Source organism: Zingiber officinale, chromosome 2A (genome assembly GCF_018446385.1).
Source record: "Zingiber officinale cultivar Zhangliang chromosome 2A, Zo_v1.1, whole genome shotgun sequence".
Taxonomy (NCBI): Eukaryota; Viridiplantae; Streptophyta; class Magnoliopsida; order Zingiberales; family Zingiberaceae; genus Zingiber; species Zingiber officinale.
Window position 1 is genome coordinate 64,261,367 of NC_055988.1, and position 20,535 is coordinate 64,281,901.

Below are 20,535 nucleotides of genomic sequence, written 5' to 3' on the forward strand. Positions count from 1 at the left end.
CCTACAAGTGCCGATACACTTGTGCTTCGCTTCTACGGAAAAATTACTCATAAAAACTCTAAAAAATCAATTTTTACAGAAAATCACAGAAGGTATATTTTTCATAAAAATACAAACGAACTCGTACAAGTCATTGCACGTGGCTCTGATACCACTGTTGGGTTCGTCGGGCCGCGAAAACCGTTTTTTCGCGTCGCGGAATCCCCGAGTCACCCGAAGCCATGGATCTCGTGCAAAGATTCGTAAACAAAACTTTTCGAAAAACCTTTTCTTGTACGAGTTTGTAAAAACTTTAGATCTACACTAAAGTTAATATCATTACCCTTGATGCGCGCCCCACGCGAATCCCGCTCGTCCAAATGGTGCCGGATCTCAAGACCGTCAAGCGTACGGTCCTCTAGAAGTATCCACACGGACACACTAGATGGAGGTGACCAAAAACCAAGGTGTGCTAGCACCTATGTGGTTCGGCCAAGGAAGGAGGAGAGGGAGAGAGCAAGAAGAGCTTGAGAGGAAGAAGGAAGATGATACACCACATGAATGAAAATGAATTCTCATACAAAACCCAAAGTGGCCGGCCACTCTCATCTAGTGTAACTCCCACATTAATTCCAATTAATGTGGAGACCACTAAGAGTTGTAACCCCCATGAGGTGGCACACTAGGATGATGTGGATCAACACTATTGGTCCACATCTTGCCACCTCACTAAATGACATGGCAACAAGTGTAACCTCCTCATTTAATGTGGGCCGGCCACATTAAATGCTATGGAGGCTTGTAACCTCCATGAGGTGGCACACATTGATGATGTGGAGCAATCCTATTGGTCCACATCTTGCCAACTCACTAGTGATGTGGCAAAAAGTCAAGTCAAACATGACTTTTTCTCTTCCTCTCAAATCAAGTCAAACTTGATCAAATCTCTCTCATGGTTGATCTAATCCAACCATATGATTCAAGCCAACTTAATATAATGAATCTAATTCATTAAATTAAGTTGATTTAATGAGTCATAATCTAAATTAGACTCATTGAATACATGAATCAAACTTGAGTCCAACTCAATTAGCCCAATTTGGATTACTTTTAATCCAATATGATTCATCAAATGAATCTAATCCTCTTGGTTCATCATATGAACCAAATCTCCATCTAATTGTCCTTAGTGTGTGACCCTATAGGTTCTTGTAACGTTGGTAATGCCCTAAACCCATTTAGGAGCATAAGTAATGAGCGGTATCTAGCAACACATCATTACTACCCAAGTTACAAGAATGTCGAGATCCGACATCACCTTGTGACTACCAATTGTGACTCCTCACAAAATATATGACATTGTCCTTCTATCCTAGACATCTAGATTGATCAATGTGAGGCATAGACCGTGTCATCCTCTAATCAATCTTAATCTTGAACTCCAAGTAGACTCACTCGATCAAATGAACTCAACATCTAATGTTGACTCATTTGGGCATGGCCATGCACTTAGTGGTCTCACTCTATCAAGAATACCGATGTCGCACCCGTCATATGGGAGGAATAGATCCCATCTACATCACTCACATCCCTCCGCATAATTTGTTACATACCCAGTAATCGCCTTTATAGTCCACCCAGTTACGGGTGACGTTTGACGAAACTAAAGTACATAACTCCTTATGTAGGGATCTATGGTGACTTCAGGTCTAAGGACTAGTAGTCATACTAATAGCCACATGAGAAAGTATATGACAATCATATAACGATCCATTATACTTTCTCATGGCGGGTCATTCAGTATACATTCTCTAATACATACCCAGGTGTCAGCTTGATATCTCTATATCCATGACTTGTGAGATCAAGTCATCCAGCTGACCTACATGCTAGTCTTATTGTATTAACATTGTCCCTGAATGTTAATACTCGACTAGGAATGATTTAGAGTAGTATTCCCTATATCATCTCACTATCGATTCAACTAATCGATTGATATAGGTATAAACCTTCTACTCAAGGACGCTATTATACTTATTCTATTTGGCACTAATACAAATAAGTATAATAACCAAACAAATGCCTTTATTAATATACAAGAATATGATATACATGAGTCCATACAATCATCAAATGATTGGCTCTAGGGCTCTAACTAACAATGAGAATTTTTATGTTTGTATGTTGTCTAGAGATCATGTGGACCTTTCATGACTTTCGGCCATATGGGTTTAGTGACTAGATATACCTCACATGCTATGAAGAGATGATGTTTAATGATTCCATGAATGGTTATGTCTTATTAGGATATGTGTTATGTTCTTTCATGGATGCTTATAACCCATGTATGTACTATGTGCTCAAACATGCTTACTTTATGACATGATAAAATGATACGTTCGTTATGCAAGCCTATGATTCATGCATGTGCTGTGTGCCCAAATATGCGTGCTTTAAGATAAGTGATATGTTCATGATGTATGTTATGATTCATGCATGTGCTGTGTGCCCAAATATGCATGTTTTATGATATGTTAAGAAATATGATATGCATGAAATGATAAGAACTATGATATGTAAGTTAAGTCATGCTACATTACTTTATGTATGGCTTGTACCAAGGGTGGGCTCCATAAGCGCCCCGGGGTCGATGGACTAAGAAACGGGCCTCGTTAGGGATGGGCTCCTAAGTGCCCCTAGGTCGATGGACTAAGAAACGGGCCTAGTATGTATACCTTGTAGGGTTCAAGACTTGCTACCTTGGACCTACATAGGACGCGCGCATTTATGTATGTGGTACAAGCCGGGGGCCTAATCATGTTGAGATTATGTTTAAGTATATATTGTATAAGTTTTCAAAAGACATGTTGCATATGTTGCATGATATATGTTTAGGGATGTACCATGATTATACTTTATGATTACGCCATGCTAGTTATGATGATGTTATGCTATGACAGGATACGTTTGATGATCATGATATGTTATGCCATGATAATTTATGTTATGTTATGATATGCCATGATATGCTCTTAACATGATACACTTGTCTTTATGCCTTATGACTTGTGATTTTAATATGCTTGACAGTTTTTGTGAGTAGGAAAGGAACTTACTGAGCCATGAGTGCTCACAGCTTACTTTCTTGTACCACAGATAAAGGCAAGGAATGGATGTACTAGGGGAGCAGCAGGAGGGCTTGAAGGATGAGTGCGGTAGTGGACTGGCTAAAAGAAATGACCTGCTTTCATTTAATAAGAAATGTGCCATGTTGATGTTTTTACTTTATGACTCCATGACTCCATGACTTTAAGTATGTGTTTGGTATTAAGACCCAAAATTTATGATAAGTATGCTATGTGGACTTGTGACTTTTAAGTAAGAAAAAGGTTTTTAAATTCTCTAAGTAAGTCTTCCGCAATGTTAAGTATGCAAGAGTCGTCAAGTAACCCCTGTCGCCTTAGCAGGAGGGGCGGGGCGTTACAGTTTGGTATCAGAGCCAGGTTAGCCTTTCCACTACACACATGTCAAGCCTCTATCCTGCCGCTCCAAGTAAGATTTCTTTTTATATGCTTAATGAAAATTCTGTTTTTATATGTTTTAATATTATGCATGTTTACTTATTCTTTGTTTTAGTTAATTTAATGTTTATATGTTTTAATATTATGCATGTTTACTTATTCCTTGTTTTAGTTAATTTAATGTTTATATGCTTTAATATTATGCATGTTTACTTATTCTTTGTTTTAGTTAATTTAATGTTTATATGCTTTAATATTGTGCATGTTTATTTATTCTTTGATTTAGTTAATTTTAATTTTGATGCGTTAATATTCTGCATGTTTAATTATACTTTGAATTAGGATAGGTATGCATGATGGTAGAATAGGGATGGTAATAACCTTATGACAGCAAATAGGGTTAACGATAATTTGTTATTGTGTAATGAAGATAAACATGGCTAGGAGACGTACTACCCGAGCAGAAGAGACAATCACTCCACCAGATCTGACTCAGGTAGTCACCAACCTTCAACGCCAGATCATGGAACAACAACAGTTGATCACGACTTTGATGGGTCAAGAAGGAACCCCTACCACCCCACCAGTAGTTCAGAATGCAGTGCCCGTTGTGCCGCTAGTTGCACCAGTACCACCGGTAGCCCCTGCCCTATTTGATTCAGTGGTTGAGACTTAAACCGGAGAACTTCTGTACTTGCAAGCCGTGGGATGCCCAGGCCTGGTTCAAGACCGTAGAAAGCACAGTGGAACTTTTGGACTGGCCTGAATCGAGAAGATCAAATTCTGCTTCTCCAAGATGCGAGAATGTGGTGGGAAAGAGTTAAAGCGAAGAGGCAAATTAATCGATGAATTGGACGGACTTCAGAGAGTTCTTCAAGAATTCTTTCATACACAAGTGATGAACCCACGACGAGTTTACGAGTTCGGCAAGGTGATTTATCGATGAGCGAAGCGAAGGCGCTTCACCGACTAGCACGCCTTTGTCCGAATTAGTGCGTCTGAGAGAGAAAGGTCGATCAAGATGCTTGACCGAGATAGCAACGTGGCAAGCGGAGTTAATAGGCCACGGACTACGGAGGAATTAGTCGGCGGTGCGATTACGAAGCATTATCGAGCGATGAAGGAGAATAAAGGTCAGACACGAGCCAAGGGACAGAAACCTCAGAGTACCAAAACTGGCTGGAAAGGAACGTCTACCGGAAAAAGAAAGCAATGGGACAATGCAAAAAGTGGGTCAGTAAATAAGCAAACGAGATACCCCCAGTGTTCTATTTGTGGGAAGCTGCATTCCGGATTGTGTCACAAAGGGACACGGAAATGCTATAATTGTGGATAAATGCAGGCACCATTCCAGCAGAACAACCAGAACAGGGGTGCCCCTTCACAACTACACCAGATGTAAACTGCTATAGAAGGGACTTCGATCAGCCAAGGGAGGTTGGAAGCCCCGCCAGCGATGACGAATGCTAGGGTTTTTGCGATTACTAGCAAAGATGCAGCGAAAGCCTCTACCGTCGTTATAGGTCAGCTGCCTATTTTTAATCAGCATGCTTTAGTATTATTTGATACTGGGGTGACACACTCGTTCGTCTCAACCCCATTTACAAAGAAATTGGACATACCACCTCAAACCCTAAATGGTACATTCTTAACAACCCTACCATCCGGGGAAGTTATGCCGTCGAAGCAAATGTTGCGGGTCGTACCTCTCTGAATCGCAGACAGAGAACTCTACTGCAATCTGATAGTACTTGATATGCGGGATTTTGACATTATACTAGGCATGGACTTCTTGAGCAAGTACGGCGCCTCAATCGAGTGCCGTAATAAGAAGGTAGTATTCCGACCCGAAGCTGAACCGATGTTTGAATATATTGGGGAATCTGGGAAAGAAACTAAAAGATTCTTATCAGCGGTAAAGGCACGAAGTATGGTAGACGAAGATTGTAATGGGTTTCTAGCGCAAGTGGTTGACACAAGACAAACTGGAAGTCAGAAACTAGAAGATGTCAGAGTGGTGTGTAACTATCCAGAAGTGTTTCCTGATGAACTACCGGGATTAGCACCCGACAGAGAAATATAATTTACGATTGAGTTAGTCCTGGGTACGAAACCAATTTCCAAAGCACCTTACCGAATGGCACCGACGGAGTTGAAAGAACTTCAAGAACAGCTACGAGAATTACTCGACAAAGGATTTATTCGTCCTAGTCACTCTCCATGGGGAGCTCCGGTACTATTTGTGAAAAAGAAGGATGGGTCTATGCGAATGTGTATAGATTACGGAGCACTGAACAACGCGACGATCAAGAATAGATACCCCCTTCCGCGGATCGATGATCTGTTTGACCAATTGAAGGGAGCAACTGTCTTCTCAAAGATTGATTTAAGGTCTGGCTATCATCAAGTGAAAGTGAAATAAGAGGATATACCGAAGACAGCCTTTCGAACAAGATATGGGCATTATGAGTTTGTAGTTATGCCCTTTGGAGTGACAAATGCTCCAGCTGTTTTCATGGATTTGATGAATCGGGTCTTTTCAGCGTATCTCGATAAATTTGTGATTGTCTTCATTGACGATATTCTCATCTATTCGAGAACCCAAGAAGAGCATGCCGAACACCTGAATACGATATTACAAATCCTTCGAGAAAAGTGACTATATGCAAAATTCTCCAAATGTGAGTTCTGGCTTGATCGAATATCATTCTTGGGTCATATTATCTCCAAGGATGGAGTAATGGTGGATCCGAATAAGATTGAAGCAGTAAGCAACTGGAATAGGCCAAAGAACGCCAGTGAAGTCAGAAGTTTTCTTGGACTGGCATGCTACTACAGGAAGTTTGTAGAGGACTTCTCCAAGATAGCAGCCCCGATGATCGTTCTCACCAATAAGAATAAAAAGTATGAATGGACGGACGACTGCGAGAAAAGTTTTACGGAACTGAAACGGAGGCTGACCAGTGCTCCGATTCTTACTCTTCCGGAAAGCAACAAGGACTTTGATATGTATAGCGATGCTTCCTTCTTAGGACTCGGAGCTGTACTCATGCAAGATGGCAAAGTCATCACCTATGCCTCTAGACAACTCAAAGAACATGAAAGGAACTACCCCGTTCATGATTTAGAGCTAGCAGCGGTGGTCTTCGCTCTACAGACGTGGAGGCATTACCTATATGGGGCTCAGTGCAGGATTTATACTGACCACCAGAGTCTGAAATATTTTTTCACGCAGAAAGACCTAAATATGAGACAATGCAGATGGCTCGAGCTAGTCAAGAACTATGATTGCGAAATCTTTTATCACCCTGGTAAAGCAAACAAGGTAGCCGATGCACTCAGCAGGAAGTCCGGCACTACCTGACAAAGCTATTTTAAGTTCGAGGACGAACTTTCTATGAGATATGGGGTACTGTAACATCCACAAAATTATAAGATAAGTATATGGGTGTTATTTGCTTTATAACATAAAAGAAGAAAAATCAAAGAAAAAGAAATAAGTGAAATAAAAAGAAGAGGTGAAGGTTTGAACCTTGAACCTCTCACAAAGGATAGAAATAAAATTATGTATGATAACCACTAGGATAATGAATAATATGTGAATGGGAAATGATGGGAATTGTAGTTAAATGTAAATCTAAAATTTAGTGAAGGAACAAAGGGAAAATCAAGTGGCTTCTTTCTCTTGTTTACCTCTTGGTTAAGGAAAAAGAGTAGCAAAAGACAAGTTGTCTTTCTCCCTTGTTCCTCTCTATTTTCGTGGAGTTTAAAGAGGATAGTGAAGAGAAGAGTTAAGGGGAAGGAATGAGGACATCTTCTCATTAAGAAAATACATGCATGAGATAAGGAGGAAGGGAAGCAAAGTTCATTTTGGTAACTTCCACCTACTTAGCATAAAAAGGAAAGGAACTAAAGGTTTTCATTTTTTTTCCTTCTCCCTCACCCTTGCCGAGACTCTAAGCCTCCTCCCTCATCTCCACAAGCCAAGTTTAGGTTTCTCCCTAAGAGAAAACTAAACTACAAGAAGGAGTCTTCAAGGTGTACCCTTCCAAGCAAGAGAAATTCGAAAGGAGTGCTAGAAGAAGAAGCTCCCTACTTCCTCTTCACCAAGGGTACCATTTCTTAAGGATTAACAAGTGAACATTAGGTAAGCTTCCCCTCACCTGTGGTACAATAGTTTGTATGGTTTTCCATGGAGATAGATCGCTTAAAAACTTAAGATTTTGTTTAAGAAAATTTGGTCAAAGAACAATAAGAAGAGTTTAAGAAAGTTGTAATTAGATATGCTTTCTATTTTCTTGTTACATGTATTTTATGTAAGAAGTTAATCTATGGTTTCCATGCTAGAATAATTAATGAAAAAAAATTAGTTTCATGATTTACATGTTTCGGCCAAGCATGAACAAGAAGACTAGGTAAGTTCAAAACTCAAACTAAGCATGTTTCCTTATTCTTTTAGTTATGTACCCTATGATAATGAGGTTGTAAACTTTTCTCTTACTTGTATGTTGTTTGAAATTCCATTTACATGCTCATGAATATTCGGCCAAGTAAGGAGTAAAGGCCTAGGGGAGTTTTAAACCTAAGACCAAGCATGCTAAGATTTTTCCTAAGACAAGACATGAAGCTAAAATGTTATGCCATGATTGTATGTTAGTTATGAATCTTATTTCATGCTTATGAGGGTTCGGTCATGATGAGAGTTGAAGTCTAGGAAAGTTGAAACCAAGGCTAAGAGGCTCATGACCTTCTTGATAATATAATATGAAACTAGTTGATGTTTTATGGTTGCTTGTTATATAGAATTTTGAATACATGTAACTTTCGGCCACATTAGGTTTTAAGGCTAGTATGTGTAGTTTTTTTTTAACTAAGTTTACCCATGTTGTTCCTTGTTATGAAGCCATGAAAATTGTGTAGGGTTTCCATGCTCTTATGCCACTAGAAACTTAGTTTCATGCTTGTTAAGTTTTGGCCACTACAAGTTTAAAGGGCCTAGAGAAATTTGAATCCAACTTATATATGCTTATGATGTCCTTGAGATATATGCTATAAAATGTAGTTGTGGTTCCCATGCTCTTATGTCACTAAAAATCTAGTTCCATGATTTACATGTTTCGGCCACTACAAGTTTAAAGGCCTAGAGAAATTAGAACCCAACTTATATATGCTTATGATGTTCTTGTGATGTATGCTATGGAATGTAGTTGTGGTTTCATACTCTTATGCCACTAAAAACCTAATTTCATGATTGTTAGGTTCGGCCACCTTGAGTTAATGGGTCTAGGAAGTTTGAAATTTGAAACAAATGTGCTTATGTTGTTCCTTATGAAAATGTATAAGATATTGGTTTAAGATTCAACACCTCTATGCTACTTGTAACCTAGGATGAGATAAGCTAGGGTTCGGCCATGATATGATTAGGAGCTTAGGGAACTTAGAACCCAAACTAAATGCGCTTAAGTAGTTCCCTATGAAATATAATATGATATGAGTATAGGGTTTACATGTTTACATGTTGCTTAGAACTTGATTCCTCTTCATGAAAGGTTTCGGCCATGAAATAATTGGAAACCTAGGAGGGCTTTAAAATTTAGGTTAACATGCTTATGATCTTTCTTATGTTAGTATGTGAAGATATCATGAGAATTTTTATGTTTGTATGTTGTCTAGAGATCATGTGGACCTTTCATGACTTTCGGCCATATGGGTTTAGTGACTAGATATACCTCACATGCTATGAAGAGTTGATGTTTAATGATTCTATGAATGGTTATGTCTTGTTAGGATATGTGTTATGTTCTTTCATGTATGCTTATGACCCATGTATGTACTATGTGCTCAAACATGCTTACTTTATGACATGATAAAATGATACGTTCGTTATGCAAGCCTATGATTCATGCATGTGTTGTGTGCCCAAATATGCATGCTTTAAGATAAGTGATATGTTCATGATGTATGTTATGATTCATGCATGTGCTGTGTGCCCAAATATGCATGTTTTATGATATGTTAAGAAATATGATATGCATGAAATGATAAGAACTATGATATGTAAGTTAAGTCATGCTACTTTACTTTATGTATGGCTTGCACCAAGGGTGGGCTCCATAAGCGCCCCGGGGTCGATGGACTAAGAAACGGGCCTCGTTAGGGATGGGCTCCTAAGTGCCCCTAGGTCGATGGACTAAGAAACGGGCCTAGTATGTATGCCTTGTAGGGTTCAAGACTTGCTACCTTGGACCTACATAGGACGCGCGCATTTATGTATGTGGTACAAGCCGGGGCCCTAATCATGTTGAGATTATGTTTAAGTATATATTGTATAAGTTTTCAAAAGACATGTTGCATATGTTGCATGATATATGTTTAGGGATGTACCATGATTATACTTTATGATTACGCCATGCTAGTTATGATGATGTTATGCTATGACAGGATACGTTTGATGATCATGATATGTTATGCCATGATAATTTATGTTACGTTATGATATGCCATGATATGCTCTTAACATGATACACTTGTCTTTATGCCTTATGACTTGTGATTTTAATAAGCTTGACGGTTTTTGTGAGTAGGAAAGTAACTTACTGAGCCATGAGTGCTCACAGCTTACTTTCTTGTACCACAGATAAAGGCAAGGAATGGATGTACAAGGGGAGCAGCAGGAGGGCTTGAAAGATGTGTGCGGTAGTGGACAGGCTAAAAGAAATGACCTTCTTTCATTTAATAAGAAATTTGCCATGTTGATGTTTTTACTTTATGACTCCATGACTTTAAGTATGTGTTTGGTATTAAGACCCAAAATTTATGATAAGTATGCTATGTGGACCTTTTATGTCTATTGTGACTTTTAAGTAAGAAAAAGGTTTTTAAATTCTCTAAGTAAGTCTTCCGCTGTGTTAAGTATGCAAGAGTCGTCAAGTAACCCCCGTCGCCTTAGTAGGAGGGGCGGGGCGTTACAAACATGAAGTGTGGAGTCACACTTGGAAGATCATGTTGTCGGTTCCCTATAAATTATAAACAGTTGCTCAGGACTAAGATGGAAAGGAACAAACCATCAGAATAGACGTAGTGTAATTAAGAATTAGTTTATCTTGACTAATAAATTACACTGATACACTTTAAATTTATTGAGTAGGATCATTTAGGTAAGTTCTTTTTGTACTGACTTAGTAAAAGAACTAGACCTTAGTTATTATGGAAGTGTGTGCTCTTAATCCTAATATAGTAACAAGCATGTATATTTAATATTTATTTCTTTAACTTATCAAAGGGTGAGGTTTAGCTCGAAAAATCAATATGCCCGATATGTTGGGAAATGATATTACTTATAATATGTGTTGTTGATTATAGAAGTAATCTGTGTCCTAGTTATCTAGGTTGAGAATGTCCCCAAGAGGAGCTCATAAGGATTGCCATGTTAAACCCTGCAGGTGGACCTAGTCCAACATGACAATAAAGTTGAGTGGTACTACTCTTGGAGCTAGATATTAATTAAATGAGTTGTGAGTAACTCACTTAATTAGTGGTCATTCGTAATCTTAAACACAGGGAGACTAACACACTCATGATAAGAAGGAGCCCATAATGTAATTTGGGATTGGTGCGGTAGTGCGGTAATAACTCTCTAGTGGAATGAGTTATTATCGATGAACTTGAGTTGTGTGTTCGGGGCGAGCAGGAGATACTCAAGCTCATCGGAAGGCCAAAACCAATTTCTCCTCTAGGTCCCTGTTGTAGCCTCAATAAAGCCTCAAGTCCATCCAAAGAAAAGTCTATCTTGGTGTCCAAAAAGGGGCTGGTTCATTGCTTGGTGACCAAGCACTGGTCGGCCACGTATTCTCTAGAAGTGGTCAGCCCTTGCCTTGGGCAAAGGGGCCGGCCGTAATATTGAAATTAGGAAGGTTGTTTTTGAATTTTAAAATTTCCTCAGATATTTACAATTTGTAAAAAGAGAGATTTTAAAAATTTCCTAATTTAAATTAGGCCACAAGGTTTTAAAAGAGAGTTGTAAAATTTATAAAACTTTCTTTTAAAAAGAAATATTATTAGAGATGTTTTAAATTTTAAAAATTTTCCTTTTAATATCCACACTAAAAAAAAAGAGAGTTTGTAAAATTTTATTAGAAATTTTCTTCTTTTAAAATTTTATAAATTTTTTTTTTCTTTCTCTTTTAATATGTGGCCGGCCACCTTACTTGGTGCCCAAGCAAGGGGCTGGTCAAATAATTAAACATCAACAAATAGTTGTTTAATTAATAAATCAATCTAGGATTGATTAATTAAAAGGAAATAAAAATAAAAAATTCAAAGGAAATAGGAATGAGTCTAATTTTTTATAAAACTCTTTCCATAATTTTCCATTGGGAAACTAATATAAAAAAGGAGGGAAGGGGAGGCCTTGAAAAACATAACAATTGATATTGTGTTGTTGGAGATCATCAAGTGGCCGACCCCTCTCCCTCTCTTCCCTTTGCTCTCTTTTGCTCCTTTGTGGTGGTGGTGGCCGAATTCTAGAGAAGGAGGAGAAGCTCTCCGGGTGGTGTTCGCCTTGGAGGATCGTCGCCCACACGACGTCCAAGAGAAGGCAAGGGATATGGCAGAAGATCTCGAGGTTTTTAGCATACAAGGAAGAGGTATAACTAGTATTTAATTTCCGCATCATACTAGTTAATTTTTCTTTGTATAAATACCAAATACAAGAGGCATTCGATTCTTGTTTTTCGAATTTAATTTCGATGTTGTGTTCTTTTTCTTTTTTCCTTGTGATTTGATTGTTCCTTTTGGTTAACCTAGAGTTATATAAGGAAATTAAATATTAATTTTCCTTAAAAGGCTTTGTCTAGTCGGTGGTGGTTGCTCCCATATCCAAGAAGGCCAAGTGTCTCGCCATGCAGTACTGGAAGCCAATTTTGGAAACTAATATTTAATTGAATTTATAACCTAGGTGATTTGGATCAAACGTGTTAAGTTCCGCAGGAGATCCAAATCTAAACCTAAAGGAACATATAAGTTAAACTTGGAATCAAACGTGTTAAGTTCTGCAGGAGATACAAGTTTAACTTAAAAGAACACATGGTTGCTAGGAAAGGCTCAGATCACGTACAAAATTTTTGTACAGTGGAGGCATTGGGTTTTCCGAGTAGCAGCCAACTAATGGTATCAGAGCTAGGGTTTTGCCTCTGTGTATTTGGTATTAGTTTAATTATGCACATGACATACATAATTTAGGCAGGTTAATAGTAGGATGTGCCTACTTTGTGGATGCATGATCCAACTATTATGGCTTATAGTTATTATGTGTGTGATTGGACCCTTGGACATGTCAAGGGCATTTATTATGTGTGCATGATTGTATTATAAAATATAGCAGGAGCTGTATTTAGTTTTATTAGCATTTTACTTTTTGATCTAGATACATGTACATTCCTTTTATGGAATATTGGATCGATGGATGTAAATTTTATTTTATGTTCGATCTAGTTTACATGTACATTCCTTCGAGGAGTATAGGATCGAAAAATGTAAAATTCTATTTATGTCGCGGATCGAATCTTGTAAGGCGTGGAACCTTTTGAGGATCAGAGTGGCGCAGCAGAACAAGGAGCAAGATGGATGCGACAACTAGACCCGGTGGCAGTGGCCAAAGATGGCAGCAGCTAGGGATGACGACACACGGAGGACAACAATAGATAAAAGCCATAATAGTTGAAAATTAGTTTTTCTATTTATTTCTTTTATATTGTGTCGTGTGTGAATGTTAGTGCACATATTTAGTAGGCTAGCATCATCAAAATTCCTCACTTTAAATAACTAAGTGGGAGAAGGATTTGTTTTAGTGAATTTAACGATCTCCATTACTGGTTTGTAAGTGATGCAAACAAACTTGCGTGTTGGCTCTGAGTGCCTTCCTCCATATCGGATGAGTTTGTTTGCGGATCACTAGACCAAACTTCCATTTTGGATGACTATAGGAAATTAATTAAGAGCGTGTGATCTTCCCCATCGGAAGGGGCACAATCTTATTAATAGACTTAGTGTCAAGTAATGGTATACACTTAGGCACGTCTAATAGTATCCTCCTCATCGGAGTCACTGCTATTATTTGTGTGACCGAAGGAAACCAACTATTAATTTTATTTGTCAAAAAAGTTAGGTTGAAAGATAATAAAATTAATGGGATATACCCTCCTTTTATAAATGTTGAATTTGTATACGTCCACACTATCGTGGCATACAAAATTCACGGTGTTTTAAGGTGTTGGTTAATTTAAAATAGTATTGTTTGAGGAATCAATATTATTCTAAATTTAGAGTTCTGACCAAAATTTATTTTGTGATTCTTAGGATGACTTTCAACCCACTGGCCATTATTCTAAAAGAAAACTGACTTACTAGTCCCAACTATATAGATTGGAAAAAAAACCTGGACATTGTTTTAACTGCTGAGGGCTATAAGTTTGTACTGTCAGAGGAATGCCCAGAAACACCTAGCAATGATTCTACCCCAGAGGAGATTCAGTATCATAGTAAATGGGTGAAAGTTGATGAGATGGCGCGGTGTTACATCTTGGCTTCGATGTCAAATGTATTGCAACATCAGCATCAGGACTTACCAACAGCCTATGATATAATGAACAATCTCAAGGAACTCTTCGGATATCAGAATCGGGCTTCTAGGCAAGATGCAATGAGAAAACTGATGACAGCCACCATGACTGAGGGGACTCCCATGAGGGATCATATTCTCAAGATAATGACTTACTTAAACGAAATACAAGTTCTTGGAGGGGAAATTGATGGGGAAACCCAGGTCGATATCGTCCTCCAAACGCTGCTTAGAAGTTTTGAACATTTTCGCCTGAACTATAATATGAATAAAAGGATGTATTCAATGGAGGAACTTCTGACAGAACTTCAGGTAGCCGAAGGGATGTTTCGTCAACATTCTCAAATTCACTATGCTGAAAATGGTTCTACTTCTAAACCGAAAGGCAAGAAGAAGAAGAAACAAAATGGCTCAGCAAAGAAGGTGAATAAACCTCAAGGTGCAGGATAAAAAGCTAGAATAAAGAAGCCAAAGGGCAAGTGCTTTATTTGCAAGCAGACAGGTCGCAGAAAGCAGAACAATAAAGGTATATCTCATACTCTAGTAGGTGAAACATGTTTAGCGGTGTTATCTACGCTGGTGTGTAGATATGGGAGCCTGATCATGTCTGCAATTCTTTAGGGTTCAGAAACCCGACTATTTGATAGAGATAACTGCTCATGGGCAATGCTACTAAGGTGGCGCTTGTTGTAGTGGGAGACGTCTACTTATCATTTGATAGGAATAGGAAATTGGTTTTAAGGAATTGTCTTTATGTACCCAGCTTTTAGAAAAAATTTAATTTCAGTTCTAAACTGTATTTGGATGGATATTCAGCCTTTAGTAACAATGTGGTTATAAAGAGAAATAAAGTGATTATCTGTTCGGTGCATTGGTTGGCAATTTATATACTTTAAATCCAATTTCTCCCACAAAGCAAAATTAATAACACATCTTCTAAATCTAATAAGAGAAAAGAACCTTCAATGAACCAAACACATCTTTGGCATCTAAGGCTTGGTCATATTAATTAAGTAGGATTTAGCCGATGGACTCTTGGGTCCATTAGAGTTGGAAAACTTTCCAACGTGTGAATCCTGCTTGGAAGGTAAGATGACCAAGAGACCTTTTAAGGCCAAGGGATATAGAGCCAAAGAAGCGTTAGAATTGGTTCATTCTGATTTGTGTGGTCCTATGTCTATCCAGGCTAGAGGTGACTTCGAATATTTTGTCTCTTTTATAGACGATTATTCAAGATATGGATACATTTACCTAATGCACCGCAAGTCTGAGTGCTTTGATAAGTTCAAAGAGTACAAGGCTGATGTGGAGAAACGTCTAGGTAAAAGTATCAAGACACTACGGTCTGATCGTGATGGCGAATACCTCTTAGGAGAGTTTAGGAATTACTTATCAGAGGCTGGGATTCAAACCCACGGAATGGTGTTGCAGAACGAAGGAATAAGACTCTTATGGAGATGGTTAGATCGATGATGAGTTATTCAGAATTACCAAATTCGTTTTGGGGATACACTCTGGAAACAGCAGCACACATTCTGAACTTAGTACTTTCTAAATCAGTATCTTCTACTCCCACAGAATTATGGAATGGGCGGAAGCCCAGTCTAAGACATATTCGGATTTGGGGTAGTCCAGCACTTGTGCTGAAACAAGATGTTGATAAGTTAGAATCTCGTACAGAAGTTTGTATGTTTGTGGGGTATCCCAGAGGAACGAAAGGCGGTTTATTTTATAGTCCTAAAGACCAGAAGGTCATTGTTAGCACCAATGCTCAGTTTTTAGAAGAAGACTATATAATGGATCACAAATCCAGTAGTAAAATTGTTCTAGAAGAACTTAGAGAGGACACGTTTACTTCACTACCAACAGTACAAGATGAAGTATCACAAGAGACTGCAACACGTGTCACACATGATACACAACCACAGACGGTGCCTCGTCGTAGTGGGAGGGTTGTAAGGCAGCCCGAGAGATTCATGTTTTTGGGTGAGTCTTCGGACTTGATCCCAGGAAAACATGAACCAGATCCCCGAACATATGATGAAGCACTCCAAGATATAGATGCAGTATCTTGACAAAAGGCAATGAATTCCGAAATAGAATCTATATATTCTAATAAGGTCTGGGAGCTTGTAGAACCACCTGATTGTGTAAAAGCCATTGGATGTAAGTGGATCTATAAAAGGAAAAGAGGGACAGATGGGAAGGTAGAAACCTTCAAAGCAAGGCTTGTTGCGAACTCAGAAAGAGGGAATCGATTATGAGGAGACCTTTTCACCAGTAGCTATGCTTAAGTCTATCCGGATACTCTTATCCATTGCCGCTCATATGGATTATGAGATTTGGCAAATGGATGTCAAGACAGCTTTCCTTAATGGAAGTCTTGAAGAAAACATCCATATAAAGCAAGCAGAAGGGTTCATTGAAAAGGGCAAAGAGCATCTAGTGTGCAAGCTTAATCGGTCCATTTATGGACTGAAGCAAGCTTTAAGATCTTGGAACATCCGGTTTAATGAAGTAATCCAGTCATATGGATTTATTCAGTGTCCGGATGAGTCTTGTGTATACAAGAAGTGTAACGAAAACATGGTGGTATTTCTTGTACTATACGTAGATGATATTTTGTTAATTGGCAATAATGTCAAGGTATTATCAGACGTAAGGGTATGGTTGTCCAAACAATTTGATATGAAGGACTTAGGAGAATGTGTACACATCCTTGGGATCAAAGTAATAAGGGATCGCAAGAAAAGAATGGTGTGCCTATCCCAAGCTTTATATATAGATACAATCCTTGCTCGTTTTAGCATGCAAAACTCCAAGAAAGGTTTTTTACCTTTTAGGCATGGAGTAGCCTTATCTAAAGAGATGTCTCCAAAAACATCAAAGGAGATTGAGGACATGAAGGCAGTTCCTTATACTTCGGCTGTAGGAAGCCTTATGTATGCAATGTTGTGTACGAGACCTGATATCTGTTTTATCGTGGGCATGGTTTGCAGATATCAAAGTAACCCTGGACAAGGACATTGGACTGCAGTGAAGCATATATTAAAGTACCTGAGAAGGACTAGAGATTATATGCTAGTTTACCAAGCAGACGATTTACTCCCTTTGGGTTATACGGATTCGGACTTCTAATCAGATAGGGACAACAGTAAGTCTACATCAGGCTATGTGTTTACTTTAGGAGGTGGATCCATTGCATGGAGGAGTGTTAAGCAGAAATGCGTCTCAGACTCAACCATGGAAGCCGAGTATGTGGCAACCTCTGAGGCAGCCAAAGAAGTTGTATGGCTCAGGAACTTTCTAATGGACTTAGATGTGATTCCTGGTTTGCCCAAGATCGTCACAATTTATTGGGATAATAGTGGAGCAGTTACAAACTCGAAGGAACCACGAGCCCATAAGGCAAGTAAACATATAGAGCGCAAGTACCACCTGATACGAGACATCGTCAAGCGAGGAGAAGTTGTCGTCGCCAAGATAGCATCAGCAGATAACCTGGCAGATCCTTTCACTAAGGCCCTTCCGGGGAAAGCTTTTGATCGGCATGTGGAGGGGATGGGAATCAGATGTATGGTAACAGATATGGCAGCTTAGACTTTTAGTATAAGTGGGAGATTGTTGGAGTGTATACTTAAAAGTTTAGCTTTTGTACGCATTTATTTTGAAATAAAGAATCACATTGGTCAAATATTACATTTATTTGTTAAATGTAATTGTTCAATTAATTTATATAGTAGATAACATGAAGTGTGGAGTCACACTTGGAAGATCATGTTGTCGGTTCCCTATAAATTATAAACAGTTGCTCACGACTAAGATGGAAAGGAAAAAACCATCAGAATAGACGTAGTGTAATTAAGTATTAATTTATCTAGACTAATAAATTACACTAATACACTTTAAGTGTATTGAGTAGGATCATTTAGGTAAGTTCTTTTTGTACTGACTTAGTAAAAGAACTAGACCTTAGTTATTATGAAAGTGTGTGCTCTTAATCCTAATATAATAACAAGTATGTATATTTAATATTTTTTTCTTTGAATTATCAAAGGGTGAGGTTTAGTTCGAAAAATCAATATGCCCGATAAGTTGGGAAATGATATCACTTATAATATGTGTTGTTGATTATAGAAGGAATCTGTGTCCTAATTATATAGGTTGAGAATGTCCCCAAGAGGAGCTCATAAGGATTGCCATGTTAAACCCTGCAAGTGGACCTAGTCCAACATAACAATAAAGTTGAGTGGTACTACTCTTGTAGCTAGATATTAATTAAATGAGTTGTCAATAACTCACTTAATTAGTGGACATTCGTAATCTTAAATACAGGGAGACTAACACACTCATGATAAGAAGGAGCACATAATGTAATTTGGGATTGGTGCGGTAGTGCGGTAATAACTCTCTAGTGGAATGAGTTATTATCGATGAACATGAGTTGTGTGTTCGGGGCGAGCACGGGATACTCAAGCTCATCGGAAGGTCAAAACCAATTTCTCCTCTAGGTCCCTGTTGTAGCCTCAATAAAGTCTCAAGTCCATCCAAAGAAGAGCCTATCTTGGTGTCCAAAAAGGGGCCGGTTCATTGCTTGGTGACCAAGCAATGGCATGCCACGTATTCTCTAGAAGTGGCCGGCCCTTGCCTTGGGCAAAGGGGCCGACCCCAATATTTAAATTAGGAAGGTTGTTTTTGAATTTTAAAATTTCCTCAGATATTTACAATTTGTAAAAATAAAGATTTTAAAATTTTCCTAATTTAAATTAGGCCACAAGGTTTTAAAAGATAGTTGTAAAATTTATAAAACTTTCTTTTAAAAAGAAATATTATTAGAGATGTTTTAAATTTTAAAACTTGGTTTTAAATTTTAAAAACTTTCCTTTTAATATCCACATTAAAAAAAAAAAAGAGAGTTTGTAAAATTTTATTAAAAGTTTTCTTCTTTTAAAATTTTAAAATTTTTTTTTCTTTCCCTTTTAATAAGTGGTCGGCCACCTTGCTTGGTGCCCAAGCAAGGGGCCGGTCAGATAATTAAACATCAACAAATAGTTGTTTAATTAATAAATCAATCTTGGATTGATTAATTAAAAGGAAAGAAAAATAAAAAATTAAAAGGAAATAGGAATGAGTCTAATTTTTTATAAAACTCTTTCCATAATTTTCCGTTGGGAAACTAATATAAAAAGGGGGGAAGGGGAGGCCTTGAAAAACATAACAATTGATATTGTGTTGTTGGAGATCATCAAGTGGCCGGCCCCTCTCCCTCTCTTCCCTTTGCTCTCTTTTGCTCCTTTGTGGTGGTGGTGGCGAAATTCTAGAGAAGGAGGAGAAGCTCTCCGGGTGGTGTTCGTCTTGGAGCATCGTCGCCCACACGACGTCCAAGAGGAGGCGAGGGATACGGCAGAAGATCTCGAGGTTTTTAGCATACAAGGAAGAGGTATAACTAGTATTTAATTTCCACATCATACTAGTTAATTTTTCTTTGTATAAATACCAAATACAAGAGGCATTCGATTCTTGTTTTTCGAATTTAATTTCGATATTGTGTTCTTTTTCTTTTTTCCTTGTGATTTGATTGTTCCTTTTGGTTAACCTAGAGTTATATAAGGAAATTAAATATTAACTTTCCTTAAAAGGCTTTGTCTAGTCGGTGGTGGTTGCTCCCATATCCAAGAAGGCCAAGTGTCTCGCCATGCAGTACTGGAAGCCAATTTTGGAAACTAATATTTAATTGAATTTATAACCTAGGTGTTTTGGATCAAACGTGTTAAGTTCCATAGGAGATTCAAATCTAAACCTAAAGGAACATATAAGTTAAACTTGGAATCAAACGTGTTAAGTTCTGCAGGAGATACAAGTTTAACTTAAAAGAACACATGGTAGCTAGGAAAGGTTCAGATCACGTACAAAATTTTTGTACAGTGGAGCCATTGGGTTTTCCGAGTAGCAACCAACAACTTCATCCCAGGAGCAGCCATTCCTAATCGACCAGCCTATAGGAGCAATCCTATAGAGATGAAGGAGCTTCAAAAGCAAGTTGAAGAGTTGATGAGAAAAGGGTATGTCCGAGAAAGTTTGAGTCCTTGTTCAGTTCCTGTTTTGCTTGTCCCTAAGAAGGATTGAACTTGGAGAATGTGCATTGATTGCAGGGCTATCAATAAAATTACGATAAAGTATCGTCATCCTATTCCTAGATTAGATGATATGCTAGATGAACTATATGGTTCTTGCATTTTCTCTAAAATTGATTTGAAGTCTGGCTATCATCAAATTTGCACGCGTGAGGGAGATGAAAGGAAAACTGCTTTTAAGACTAGGTATGGTTTGTACGAATGCTTAGTCATGCCATTTGGGCTAACTAATGCACATATTACTTTCATGAGATTAATGAACCATATTTTGCATGCTTATATT